The sequence below is a fragment of the Trichosurus vulpecula genome, chromosome 5 (assembly GCF_011100635.1).
Source record: "Trichosurus vulpecula isolate mTriVul1 chromosome 5, mTriVul1.pri, whole genome shotgun sequence".
Classification (NCBI taxonomy): domain Eukaryota; kingdom Metazoa; phylum Chordata; class Mammalia; order Diprotodontia; family Phalangeridae; genus Trichosurus; species Trichosurus vulpecula.
In genome coordinates this window covers 262183546-262197977 of record NC_050577.1, presented here as the reverse complement: position 1 = coordinate 262197977, position 14432 = coordinate 262183546, and the positions used below count along the sequence as shown (strand labels likewise).

The following is a 14432-nucleotide window of genomic DNA, read 5'->3' as shown; positions in this document are numbered from 1 at the left end:
TAAGGATTCATTCTTCTGACTTTAAATCTGTGCTCATTAATTTACATAACACGTAGCTGTCAAGAGAGTTAAAGTCTTATCCCGTATCCATTTCTCATTATTCAGAACTGACAGGTTGAATCAAACAGTCACAACAGAGTTGTTGAAGTAATGCACTACATCTTTTTGTCATCCTTTTCCTCTAATTTGTTGATTTTTTTTACTTATGCTCTAATTGCACACCAAGAACTTCTGAATCAGTAAACATTTCTTTACTCTCCTTAATATAAGGCCCATTTAATTTTTCTTTTGTGATAGTGGTTGTTCCTTGCCTTGTTTCATACCTTCTGATTTGCTTTTTAAAGGAAGTATTCACGATAAACAAATGAGTAGCTCATGGTTGATCTGTTATATTTTACTTCTTTTATTTTTAATAATGAATCATATTTTCCCAGTATTTTCCATCCTTCTTTATGCCTCACTTCACATTGGAGTCATCAATTAAGTTGACATCATTTGGAAGATCTTGCCAATTTCTTAATAGAACTTCATTACCTCTTCATTCTCAGTAACAGATGTTATCATACAGGCTGTGATCATAATAGTGCTCTTTTATTTTTGCTTATGAACATCGAGAATATTTCAAGGCAAAACAGGTTAAAAATTCAGGGAAATAATTTAACTCAGAAAAAAATGAAATCAATTAGTCATTTACTAAAATACCTGCTGTTGCTCAGAGGAACAAACTTTGAAATCTGAAATAGTTTTAGAAAGAAGTTCATTAGATCATCTGGTAGACAGAGAGAACCAGAAAGAAGGAGTGGCTCCCTCCCTCGCTTCTGGAAGGTATATGTCGTATAGGATTTTGACAAAGGTATCACACATGAATAACACATGAATCGCATGAAGGAAACCCAAAACACAAGCTTGAGTGGACCCCCTAAAAATCCTGGTTGTGGAAACCTCCAAAAAGAATGTTTTGAGTAGATCCAGGACCTGGGGAACCCATAATTTCTTTTAGTCATTTCCAGAATTCCTAAATAAAGTTCCTGAGTCAGGGCAACATTCTGGTTGCAAACAGTCTCTAAGCATATAAAGTTAGGGTCACACAATATTAAAAAGTGATAACTAATAATCCACACTACAAAGGCCACAATATTGTGCTAGTCAGTGGGAATGTGACAAAAAAAGTCAATGAATTTTAAGAGTTGGAAGAAAACAGCAGGAATCTATTCTTATCCATACCTGAAAAGTGTCTCCAGTATAAGGTAACTAATGAGTGGTCATGGAGATTCTATTTTGAAGACCTCTCTACTTTTAGTCAACTTCTAATTTTGAAGAGGTCTTTCTTGACATCAAGACTAAAATTAACTTTTATATCTCCCATTCATTACAGCTGTTTTTCTCCTCTAGATCCAAATACAAATGAGTCTAATTGGTCTTCCACACAACAACTATTCAGTTACTAGAAGACTGCTATCCCATTCCTTCCCTCTACCTGAGTTTTCTCTTCCCTAGATCAGATGTTCCCAATTCCTTCAACTGATCTCCATATGAAATAAACTCAGATCCCTTTACTATTTTGATTGGCCTCATCTCTATAATCTCTAGTATGGCAATATACTTCATAAGATGTAGTATTCAGAACTGAATAGTATAATACAAATGTCATCTGCCTGGATAGAATACAGAGGAACTTTCACGTCCTTCTATCTGGAAGCTACATCTTTGTTAATGCAGTCTAAGATTATGAGTTTTGTTTTTTTTTTTTTTTTTGCTACTAGATTATGCTGCTGATTTGTGTTTACAGTAGAACAAACTCTCCCAAATCTTTTTTTTTTTTGGATCAACTCCTCTCTAAGCATGGCTCTTCTTAGACACTATTTTTGTATTTTTTAATCCCTAAAATAAACTTTACATTCAGTTGGATGTCGTATTACTAAATTTAGCCTAATTCTTTGGTCTGGCAAAAGATTTTTCAAAAAGTCCCTACGCTAAGGGAGCTACTTGGAGCATGTATACAAGTGAATAAGTAGTCTACATATACACATATAATATATGTGTATTTATATGTACTGTATACCTATGTACTATGTAATGTATATATACTTATTTTTATAATATGTTTATATGTGTGTGTATGTATATACTATGTACTTACTCATCTGTGTATAAGACCCAAGTAGTATGTGTGTATATGTACACATATGAATACATGGATGAATACATTTGTTTTCATACCCATATGTGTATGTGTGTTTATATATACATATACATACACATACATTCCAAGGTAGGTTAGAAAACTAACTGGGGCAATTGGGAAAATCCCTAAGATGTGGCATCTGATTGAGCCTTTGAGGGAGGTGGGGATTCCAAGAGAGATGTGAAGGGTGTGGCTATTCAGAGAAACAGGGGATGGTTTTTGAAAATTTAAGCAGCTAGGAAATGAAGTAAATACGGAGCCTGAGGATAGAATGTTGAATTTTTCCCTATCTCTAAGAGGTTTTACAGAGAAGAAGTAGAATTTGATTGGTATGTAGATTGTAGGAAGGTGAATAACATGAAACAAGCAAAGATAGCCTAGATCTAGCTTGATAGTAGGCAACTAGGACCATCTAGAGTCTTTTGAACAAAGAAGTGATAGGATCCAAAATTTGCTTTGTGCAGCTATGTAGAAGACTGAGTCTATAGAAGAGGGTCTATAAGCTAGGATACTAATCCAGAGACAAAATGAGATGATGAGACATGAGGAAAGCCTGAACCAGAATCCACAAGATTAGGCAACTGATTAAAAGTGGGAGCAGAGAGAGTGGGAGAACAAACAGAAAGAAGCAAAGATGAGTCTAATGATTTTGTTGTTGTTGCTATTGGTGTTGTTGATTTTGGATGTATGGTGAAAACAACTTAAACAACTTCTTTATTCACCTCTCCAAGGAAAACCTAGGAGCAATCCTTCCACTTATTTTCCCATTTCTTTATGTCTTCTGGCTTCATTTATAGTGAGAATATAAATATCCTATATGATAATAATAGTTAACATATAGCCCTTTAAAGTTTGCAAAGCTGTGTGTGTGTGTGTGTGTGTGTGTGTGTGTGTGTGTACATCATCATCATCATCATCATCATCATCATCAGTAACATTTATATGGCACTTATTATGTGCCAGGCATTGTACTAGTGCTTTAAAATTACTGTTTTTATTTGGTCCTTAGAACAACCCTGGGAGGTATTATCTCCATTTTATATCTGAAGAAACTGAGGATAAAAGAATTAACTACCTTACTTGTCCAGGGTCACAAAAACAATTATTTGAGGCAGGATTCAAATCATATCTTTCTGACTCCAAGTCCAGCAGTCAATTCACAATGTACTTTGTCATGGCCCAAATATCTTATTTTCAAAGTACCAAGCTTTCAATTAATGCTTTTTGATAGTCTGAAAATATTTGACTTTCAATATTCCCTGCTCGCTTTTCTCTCTCTCCTTCACTCTCACCAAAGAAGTGGAATGAAACCCTATAATGCCTTCCTTCGTGTCAGTTTGAATATTTTTTTCAATTTTTTTTTTGTGAGTCCCCATAGCTAAGAATCTCAGATTGTAGCAGCTAGTCTCCTTGTAAGAAACTTTTATGAACTCTGTTCCTCCCTGGGCAGCAGGTATAACTTGAAATCTTTCCAGTTTGGAAGAAGCTGCTGGCACTTATCCTTCACTAGTGTAAACTTCTGAAACCCAGAATTATCTTTACCCCTGAGCAATAGAGTATAATCTCTGTACCCCATAATTGATATATGCCTATGTGTGTGTGTGTGTGTGTGTGTGTGTGTGTGTGTGTGTGTGTGTATTTCTTTTCAAAGAAACTTCATTTTAAGGGCTTGGCCCATATGGGGGAAGATAAGTTAATTCAAAATTATTATCACTAAAATAATCTGGCAATCTAAATCTCCTTATCTACAGACAAAATTTTACTGGTCTTTTTGAATAAATTATGTTATGGAACAATTCCATAGAATAATGATTTATACACAATAATTCTGCCTATAACAATTATATTAAAGGCCACATTGATTTTTAATTCAAAAGAAAATACAATTAAATTTCTTATACATTGATCTAGAGTCAGAAGAGACCTTGGAAATCACCTAATTTAATTCTCTCCTTTTCAGATGAGTAAACTGGGGCTCAAAGAGGGAAATCCACTTGCTCAAATTTCACATAGCTAGTAAGGAGCCTACCCAGAATTGAATCCAAGTCTTCTGACTTCAGATCCAGTGATCTTTCCACTACACACACTGTTCATCCATCAAAATTGGCTTTAAAACAAAAATCTGTTCTACAAACTGCTTTCCACCTACCTTTCCTATCTTATTTAATGTTATGTTTTTTTCATTCATCATTCATTTCAGTCAAATTGGCCTAGCTATTCTTTTTACACAAGATCCATTTACACAAGTGACCTCTGTCTTCCTTCTTACTTCTGCTTCTTAGAATCCCACTGTTCAGTTACCACGTGATACAGGAGGCATTTCTTGGTTCCCCCTGGTTGTTGGCATTTGCTACATCCATACACACACGCATGCATGCATCCATTCATCCATCCATCCATCCATATGCATACACACATGCATATGTGTGTATATACATAAACATACATACACAGAGATTATATATATATGAAATAACCTATAATTATGCATATTGTATCTTTCTGGTACTGCAGTCATTAAACTGTGTGTGTGTATGTGTGTATGTATGTGTGTGTGTGTTATGGAACCATGAAGAAGTTGGCTGAAACCTGTGGAGTCCTTAAAGCAGTGTTTTTAAATGTATAAAATAAAATGTATAGGATTACAAATATATCGAAATACAGTTATCAAAAGGTTAAAAATTAATACCCAGACCTCAAGTTAGGAAGTCTAGATATAATAGAATGTAAGTTCTAAAAGGGCAAGAATTGTGTGTATGCATGTGTTTTTATGTGTATGTGTATGTATATATGTATATGTACATATACACATGTATACGTATACACATACATACACAAAATACATTTATACATATACATACATGTGGAAAGAGAGAAAGAGAATTCATAGTGTAATAACAGTGTTGGTGATTAACAAATGTTTTTAATTGAATTGAATAATATTCCCATTAGCTGAATTATTTAGAATAGAAAATTCTTATGTCACTTGAAGGTATAACTCAATAAATCTCAAGGTGTTAATATTATTTTAAAGCTAAGTCCTGTATAAATACCTAAACTTCTTAGAAAGTAATAGAAGAATGAAATCATTTTCCTTGATACAGCCAGGAGTGTTCAGGCCTTTATTCAAAGTTGGTTATTTGATTTTAGTAAACCATGCTACAGCTTTTAAAATGGCAAACCAAGAACTCACATTGCTCTAAAATGAAAAAAAAAAAGACACTCACCAGGCACCCAAATTTCAAATCAATTTAGAATGACAGCGCACATGCACACATGCATGCACACACACACACACACACACATACACACACACACACACAAATGTGCTTGTCTTTGAGATTCTACATTATCATAATGAATAACAACGGCCTTACAGCCTAAGACCATTTTTCTTTAGAAATCCTTGTGGGTGCCAAACAAATTGACTAACTAGGTTTCTGTGAAGGAAATATCAGGGGCAACATGTTGTGACTATTGTATCTTATCAGAGGCAGTCCGTTGCAGAATTCTAGGAGGAATTTGAGTTAGAGTATCAGTAGGTAGCAGGTGCTTTGTATGGATCTTGTATATTTTAGTTATGTAATCTCCTTAGGCCAGGGTCTATGGCTGTGTATCTGTTTTGTGGAGCATCAAGCACCATGTTAGTGATAATATTAATGAATCCAGCTTGAGTATTTTATACTTAGTTCAGGTCAAAAGTGGCTTACTTCAGATGATAGGGTAATCAGATCCTTACTACATGTAATTTGCAAATGCTGCATTATTATTCCCATTTTATTCCTACTAAGTCTGTTCAGAGAGCCCCCAGAAACATATATTCTCATTCTCTGTCAAATTTTTCATGCACAAAAAATGGAGACTAACATTTACATGTGGTCAAGGATCATAGTTAAAATCAATCACTTTCTATCCATTAAATTTTGAAGAAAATAAAAAAAAAAAAGATCCTAGGGACTGAATCATAACCCCCCTCCCCAAAAAAAAATTCCTGTGAGATACACCTGATTGTCATCAATTTCATATGCATGTGGGAATCAGATAACAAGACAGTATGTTTTTAGCTTTTTTGCATTTAGGCTTTTAAGTGACTTCCTGCTTCTGTATCTCTTTTCTATTAACATTTGAATTGAACTACACATTTACTATTAATCTTGGAGTCAGAAGAGTAATTCTGTGTTTCAACCTTTGCTACCATTTTAATGGTGTACACTACTATTCAGTTTGGGGCTGCAGTTGAAGAGACAACAACTCAGTAATCTGTGTATGAACAAGTTTTATAACCCTGTTGGCTAACACATTCTGACCTTGATTCAACCCTCTTCAGATAGATGTTGATACTTGTCTACAATTCATTAACAATGTTGGGACTAAATTCAGGAGTTTGAGGCTAATTGCAACATCATTTAGGTATTTGCTATAGATTTTTTATTGGGTCTATCATTTCATCTCTTATGGAAGTCTGTTCTATCAATTTCCAGTAGATACGAAAGAATGCATTTTTTCCTCCTTTTTTTGCCTCTTTCAATGCTTTCATTCTTTCTATTCCTTTTTCACCACCCTCTAGTTACTATTATTGAAGTGTTAGGCAAATAGAAGCTAATATTTTGGATTTCATGTTATTCAAGTACGCGACAATAGATAGTCATCTTGGCTACAGAACAGGCTTCTTAACCATTTTGGGGGGTATGTGTTATGGACCCCTTTGATGGTCTGGTGAAATCTATGAACACCTTTTCAGAATAATGCTTTATAAAAGCAGAAAGTAAAATATATAGGATTACAAAGGAAACCAGTTACTTGTATTAAAATATGGTTCTCAAAATAGATATTTAAAAAAATTCATAGATCCAGGTTAAAATTTTTGTCATAAAGTGTTACAGTTGCCATTATTCTGTCATACAATAGAATTTTCCATATGGGTCTAAAATCACATTTTCTATGGGGAACCAATCTTGGTAGAGCTACTATTTCTCAGTAGCACTCCAGATCCAGAATAGTTGCTACCAATTCAAGGGAACTCTCAATAGGAAGGGAGAGAAATTGGATTCACATAGCTCAAAATAGGAAGTAAACTTGAGGACAAATTTTATTTCTTGCTTATTCTCATCTTTTTTCTTTCTTTCTTCTTTGTAATTTAGGCCATTCTGATGATCACAGGTTTTCCTTCTGCTATATTTTGGTAAGTGTGTCCTTATTTCCTTTTGGAATGAGAACTGATATCAGCTTGAACATTCTGTAAATACTGGAACACTTTTTCACAGCTTCATTTTTCTGACACATTTTAATAACTGTTTTGCATGCCACCAGTATTTAAATGGCTGAAAGTCTCTAAAAGTACATTGCTATTCTTTAAATAGACTTGGATGCTTCTCACGCAAATAACAAGGGCTTCCATGTCACCTTCAGTTACCAAAATGCCTTTAGGCATGCCAACTATTTGTACTTGTGAAGGTTTTTCAAGGATTTTGTCCCTTTTTCCACATGATTGACAGGTACTCTGAAGGTTATTTGGCAGTCTCTATTCAAAGTCCTGCCATGTATGAACAGCTTTAATTAACCACTTTTCATTTTGGCAACCTGAGCTTGATATTCTGAACATGTTGTCGAAAAGAGGATATTCTGGTACTCTCAAGAAGTTCCTTCTGGAACCCTTCAGTTTCATGCTGAGCAATCTGATGGGAGGGTAACTGTGTTGTTGAAAAATAACTTGAGAATTTGGGGCAGAAAGAAATAGGAAGGCAGCACTAGTTTATATATGGGCCCATGTATAATGGGCTCAAATTCACACAATCATTGAGGAGTTTCTCAAAGGAAAGGAAACTTTAGATTCATTGATTCAGTCAGTTGGCATTTATTAAACAAATCCTATGTGCCAAGCACTGTGCTTTGTATATGAAGAGGGAAAAAAAAAATCTTCCCTGATCTTCAGAAATTTATTACTGGGAAAAATAACATGTACATAGATCTTATATATACCTATTTGGGTGTATTTTGTTTCTTCCATTAGAATGTGAGGTCAGGGTACATCAATTTTCTTTGTATCTCTATCAGCTAGCACAGTGCCCAGCAAGTAATAAATGCATATGGGTTATGTGATATACAAAGTACATACAATATAATTGGGAGACAGCACTGACAACTGCGATTGTTAGGGATGGTATTTTTTAGGAGGTGGCCATTGAGTTAACCTTTGAGAGGAATTAGGGATTTAGAGAGAGAGAGAGAAGGGGGGGGGGGAAAGAGAGAGAGAGAGAGAGAGACACAGAGAGAGAGAGGAGAGAGAGAAAGAGAGAGAGAGAGGAGAGAGAGAAAGAGAGAGAGAGAGAGAGAGAGAGTTGTATAGGGAGGGAAGTCCAGGCATAGATGGGAGGAGGGGTGATACCTATACAAAGAAATGAAGGTGGGAGATGAAATATCATGGAAGGGAATAATGAGCAGGTTGAAAGGGGAAAAAAGGGTGTTTCTATTATGCTAGCTATAATAAGAAGCAACTGAAGCTTCCTAAGTAGGGGAATGACATGGTCAACATGGTGCTGTGAGAATTTCAATTTGTAAGCTGGATAGAATAAAGGTATCAAACATGCCAAATTAAAATGAAATTAGGAACTATTTAAAAAATAAAAATACAGTAAGACATAGGTCATGCTAACATGTGGTGTTCTAAGTAACTATGTATCTGTAGGCATCTTTATTCACAATTCAGTGGCCTCCATTTTTATTTGAGTTTACACTGGTGCAGAGGATGGGTTGGAGAGTCCAGAGACTTGTGACAAGGAGACATATTAAGAGGATATTTGGGACATGTGAAGGGCATATTTGGGGCATATTTGAGGGCATTTTTACATAGGTGAAAAAGATGATGAGATCCTGAACCCAGGTAGTGTGCATGGAGAGACAGGAACAGATTAAATGATGTTACAGAGCTAGAATCAATAAGATATTGGCAACTGATGGTATATGGGGATTAAGGGAGAGTGAAGTGTCAAAGATGACTCTGAAAATAGTAGTACCCTCAAGAAAAATCAGGAGGTTAGAAACAGAAATGGACCCTTTTCTCTCAATTTGAAGATGAAGAAACTGAAGCCCAAAGTGTTGAAGTGACTTGTTCAGTGTCATATGACTAGTAAGTAATGGGGCTAGGTTTCAGTCTCAAGACCTTTTCATTCCAAATTCAATGCTCTTCCTACTTTACCATATTGCCTGTTAATTTCACACTGTTGCTTACTGTAGTCTCATGCTAAATAAAACAGAAAATTAAGTATTTCTAATTGTTTACTATGCAGCAGCCACTGCAATAAGCTCTGCAGATACAAAGACAAAAATATATACTTGCCTTCAAGAAGTTTATAGCATAGTGGAAGAAGTGCAATGTATATAAATATATCTAAGTAAACAAACAAATAAATAGGTAGATGAATGAATGAACGAATGTGTGAATAAATAAACAAATGAATGAGTGAATAAACAAACAAACAAAAATAAATGGATAAATAAATAAATTGTGTGTGTGTGTGTGTGTGTGTGTGTGTGTGTGTGTGTGTGAACTAGAAAGTAACCTTAGTGGGGAACACTCTAACAAGTGAAGGAATGGAAAGTCCTCTCTGCAGCATGTGATATTTGAAGTGAGTCTTGAGGGAAGCCAGGGGTTCTAAGAAGTAGAGGTCAAAAGGGAGACATGGAGGACAGCCAGTGCAAAGGCATGAAATAACAGATGAAGTGTCTTATGTGAAGAACAACAAGTTGGCTAGTATAGCTGGACTATAAAGTGTGTGGAGGACGATAAAGAATGGGGAGACTGTCAAGGTAGGAGGGGCCTGTCTGGGAAGAGATTTAAATACAGGACTTTCTGTTTGATCCTGGAGATAATAGGAGATATCAGGGTTTAATGTACCTGGGTGTATTATATGGTCAAACATTTTAGCAAACTCACTTTTGCCGATAGGGGGCGGGGAGTAGGTTAGAGTGGGGAGATACCTGAGGCAAAGTGACCAATCAGAAGCTTATTGCAATAGTCTATCTGGACAAGAGGTAATGAGGGCCTGAAATGAGTGATGGATGTTTGAGTAGAAAGAAGGGGTTATGTAAAGGATATCGTGAACCTGGGAAAAAACAAAACAAAGAATAATAATTTAGAATGTGCTTTTATTTGTACAATATAAAGTATATGTTATATACTTACATATTTATATACACATACATATCTGTATACATGTATACAACACACATATATCCAAATATGTATGGGTATGCATACATGCACAACACATTAAACATATAGTGTACACACGTGCATATCATTTATATGCACATATGCATGCATGTACACATGTATATGTATACATATATGTACATATACACACGATGTGCATATATACACATGTATAATACACAAGTACATTGTGTGTACACATGTATAAACACAGAGTTTTTAAGTTGGTAGCCAGAATTCTTGATTCCAAAGATGGTTCTATATATCACATGATATACATGGTATAGCCTTAAACCACATCCTATCATAAATTGAGCTTTTAAATCAATGTCTGATTTTTGTCTTTGGAAGATACTGAAAGGCACCATGTCACATCAGGGAGTGTAGTATTGTGTTCTCAGTTGTACAGAAAATTTTGACAGCAGTATTATTGAGCTTCTAACTTACTAGCTGTGTAATCCTGGGTAAGTCACTTACCTTTCTCAGCTTCAGCTTCTTCACCTGTAAAATAAGGAGACTGGAGTCAATGAAGTCTATTACAGTTAAAAATCTATGATCCTCCAATGTATATATCAAAGTGTGGATTGTGCTCTAGGTGGGCACACTAGGAAAATGAAGCTGTAGTAGGCTGGGTAGGGGTTCCTGATATCATTGGTTTATACCTGGAAGGGACCTTAGTAGCTACCTAGAGCAGAGATGGCCACTGCTTTGTGTTATGATTAGAGGGCTGAAGAATTAAGTAGAGTTGGGAAATATTAGGAATGAAGTATATGATTTGAGAACAGACTGAGGATATGGAATGAAGGAAACTGACAATTTCTTGGAGGTGTTTTGTTTCGAAGGACTGCAGTTATATGATGGTCTTCCTTTGTGGCCCTGGACAAGTCTCTGAACCTTTCTGAAGATTAATTATAGTGCTTTCTTCACAGTGTTGTTGTCAGCATCAAAAGAAAAAAAGTATTACAGGTATCAAAGTACTATATTAATATGAACTATTATCATTGTTGCAAAAACAGGCCCAAGGGAAGATTAAATTTTAATTTGGAGAATTAAAAACAAACCCTCAAATTTTTAGTTAATCAGAATCAATTGTCCCAACTGAAACAAAACAAAACAAACAAATAAACTAACCAAAAGAAAAAAAAAACCTTACAGACTCTGTTACCCTGAGCAAGTGACTCTCTGGGTCTCATTTTCCTCATCTGTAAAATGAGGGAGTTAGACTTGAGGGCTTCTTATTTCCCTTAGAATTCTAAATCTAGGGTGCTATGATTCTGTAATCCTGAAGTTTTGTTGGGAATAATCTATTTTTAACACTTAAGTAATGGTTTAGATAAACATTATCACATAATTTGATAACAAAGTGTGTCTGAAACATGCCTGTTTACAGCATGAGATGCAGAGGACAAACAAAAGTATAATTGTATTTTATTTAGGTTTTAGCAACAAGGCCTTTTAAATAGAACTAGTAGAACAGATAGAAGAAGGGTTACTTTAAGGTACTGCACTCAGCATATGTAATTAGCTCTACGATATTAGGTTCTGAAAGTTAAGTGGTACTGCATTAAGGAAATCAAGATGAATTTTATGGAAACTTTAGTCTTTTTATAGCCTTTTCTTTTGACAAAATATATTTTGCAGAGTCATTTGTTATTTTAGGAAAAATATGGATGCCACCCCTGACAGATTTTGAGAATATATCAAAGGTCACAGTCATTTTTCAGAATTAGAAAGTGATTTTGGAGTGATCACAGTCATGATGTCCAAGATGCTTGAGGGAATAGCAACTACATCCATGATGAAGATAAGATGTTTCCATTTAGGAAATGCAAACAGAGAAATGTTGATCTTTTATAGAGTAGTAGAGGCAGCTAGGTGGTGCAGTGGATAGAGCACTGGCCCTAAAGTCAAGAGACTTGAGTTCACATTCATCCTGATACTTACTCACTGTGTGACTCTGGGCAAGTCACTTAACCTCTGACTCAGTTTTCACATCCATAAAATGAGGATAATAATAGAACCTATCTTTTGGGATTGTTATAAGGATCAAACAAGATAATATTTTTTTAAAGGACAGTGCGAACCTTAAAGGACCATATAAAAGCTGCTTCTTTCTCCTCTTCCTCCTCTTCTTCCTCTTCTTCCTTTTCTTCTTCCTTTTCCTCCTCCTCTCCTCCTCCTCCTCCTCTTCAAGTATGGCTGAAACATCAAGTGCATTAAAGGTGCACAATTTATTATGTTACAGATATGTATTTAAATTTGCTATTGAAATAAAAAAAACAGGAAAAATACTGATGTACTTAATTCTTGTAGCAATTTAAACAAAATAAAACAAAACTTTAAAAGAGAAGGAAAAAACCCAGCAATCATATAACTTTTCCTGGGTCTAACAATTCAAGTAGTCTTGGTCCATGGAAAACAAATTATGTAATGATCATAGAAACTTACATTGTATGTTAAAAGGGAAAGGGACCTTAAGGCCAACTTTGCAGGCACTAGGGATAGTTGCTAGTGAAGAGTACTGGGAAAGAGGTAGAGGAATCTAAGTGGAAAGACCCGTATTAAACGCAATAATGCTTTTGGCTAGAAAGTCTTCTTAAATGAGTACTGGAGTGGAAGACAAGGTGCTATTGTGGAATGAACATGGCTTTTGTGTTGAAGGGCCTGATACTTGCCACTTGCATTTCTGCGGACCAGCATCCTTTCCTTTTTGGGTCTCAGTAGTAGAATAAGAGTGTTAGGCTATCTTTTCAAAGCTCTCTCCCATCTGTAAATTCTAAGCATGATAGACTTTTGTCTCAGATCCTTTCACCTTCCAACTTTTCTTCATGGTGGTGTGGGGGGAACCTGATCATTTTTATTTTCATTTGTAAGTCAGTAAAGTTTTTGACAAAAAAAAATAAAGACACAATTCTTCCCCGCCCCTCCCCACCCCATGGTACTGGGCAGCATTTAAAAAGATTTATCATTAGGCAAATGTAAAACAACAACAAAAAAGAAAAAGACAGAGAAAATACACATGCTGGAATACTGTTGCTCTAACTGTAACACATAACTATAGACCACATCCTTTTCCTGTAAGCTTCCCCCGGCCACTCTCATACTGCTCTTTATATTTTGTTTTAACTTGTCATCGTAAATGTATTGTTTAAGTTACTAATGCTTTTTATTTTTATAACCTTATTTTCCTGCTATTAGCTCCCTTTCTCACAAGTGTCTCCCTTGTAACAATAAAATAGTCAGCAGGGGTGGGGAAACTTCGACCTTGAGGCCACATGTGGCCTTCTAGATCCTTGGGTGCAGCCTTTTGACTGAGTCCAAGTTTTATAGAACAAATCCTTTTATTAAGGGGATCTCCTCCGTGAAGTTTGGATTCAGTCAAAGGGTAGCACTTAAGGACCTAGAGGGCCATATGTGGCTTTGGGGCTGCAGGTTCCGCACCCTGAGATAAAGAAAGAAGGAGGCAGTATAACCATATCTCATAACTTATGCAACATTTTATTCCCTTCTTTCTCCACATCTACTGAGAAAAGGGAACTGTGTTTCAAAACCTCTTCTCCAGGATGAAGATATATCATCTTTTCCTAATAATCCCTTCAATCAACTCTTCTCGTTCCTGTCTCTTTGTGATCTCCCTAGAATCATTGAGCCTAAGTCCCATTCTCATCTTCAATTCGTGACATGACCATATTCCCTTTGTTAACAGAAATAGAAATGGTACTTAATATTTTTGTAGGGCTTTGCCTGCCTTATTCCCTAGGCATTGCTTTACCTTGTTGGCTGAAGCAGAGACCACATCCTGCAGAATTTAACTCTTTCATCTCCATCATACTCTCTCTGTAGCTTCATTGTCCCTGTTGCTGAGTGCCTGCAATCACCACCACATTCACCCAGGACAATGCCAGCAATGCTTCACCGTATTCCCTGGCTGTCTCCTCATTCACCCTTTTGGCTATCCTCTCTTCTCTCTGGCCCTGGATTTCCTGTTCTGGAACCATAATCAGTAATTTCATTGCTTCTGCAAAATGGGTGTCA

At 35.8% G+C, this 14432-nt stretch overlaps 1 protein-coding gene across 5 annotated transcripts in view; it reads left to right on the top strand.

Moving 5' to 3' along the window:
• Nucleotides 1-14432, top strand: part of SLC16A7 (solute carrier family 16 member 7) — a 235254-nt gene that overhangs the window by 56108 nt on the left and 164714 nt on the right. For 4 of the 5 annotated variants that reach the window (XM_036759280.1, XM_036759283.1, XM_036759281.1 and 1 more), the window contains exon 2: nucleotides 7327-7367. The exons of the other annotated variant lie outside the window; for it this stretch is intronic. The gene's annotated coding sequence lies outside the window, so the exon portion shown is untranslated. The remainder of the gene's footprint in view (nucleotides 1-7326; nucleotides 7368-14432) is intronic. 5 annotated transcript variants of the gene reach the window in all.